The 429-nt window shown below is 49.2% G+C and overlaps 1 pseudogene; it reads right to left on the bottom strand.

Annotated features, from left to right (window-relative positions):
• Positions 1-250: 250 nt before the first annotated feature.
• LOC142766324 (U2 spliceosomal RNA) lies at positions 251-429 on the bottom strand (annotated as a pseudogene).

The raw sequence follows: 429 nt of genomic DNA, 5'->3' as shown, positions 1-429 counted from the left end.
GTGAACATAACCAAAAAATGGGGGGGGGCCTCCAATTATGAAATTTCCACAGAAACATTTATTTTCCCACAGCAATCGTAAGTGTAAACACAGCTAGCGCACTCCCCGAACGCGAATACCGCGTCAGCCGGGGCGGCGTGACGCCACCGTCTCGGACACTCGCCGCACCCACGCCGTTTACCTAGATATCCTTGGTAATTTCGAACACTCTTTCTGTCATTGAATTTATTGTCGAACTCACCCCCGCAGGGGTGAGTGGGCCGATCCCGGAGGTAGTGCAATACCGGGCCAACCCGTGGCGGAGGTGAAGCAAGCTTCAAGCACTCCGCCGCATTGCAAAAATAAGTTTAATATCTTGGATCCAAATAGGATCCGTATCAGATGTTAAGCTGATAAGAACAGAGGTTTTCAAAAATGTTAGGAACATTT

Source organism: Rhipicephalus microplus, chromosome 6 (genome assembly GCF_043290135.1).
Source record: "Rhipicephalus microplus isolate Deutch F79 chromosome 6, USDA_Rmic, whole genome shotgun sequence".
In the NCBI taxonomy this organism is placed as follows: domain Eukaryota; kingdom Metazoa; phylum Arthropoda; class Arachnida; order Ixodida; family Ixodidae; genus Rhipicephalus; species Rhipicephalus microplus.
Note: the sequence above shows the minus strand (reverse complement) of the source record. Positions and strands in the feature narration are given on the sequence as shown.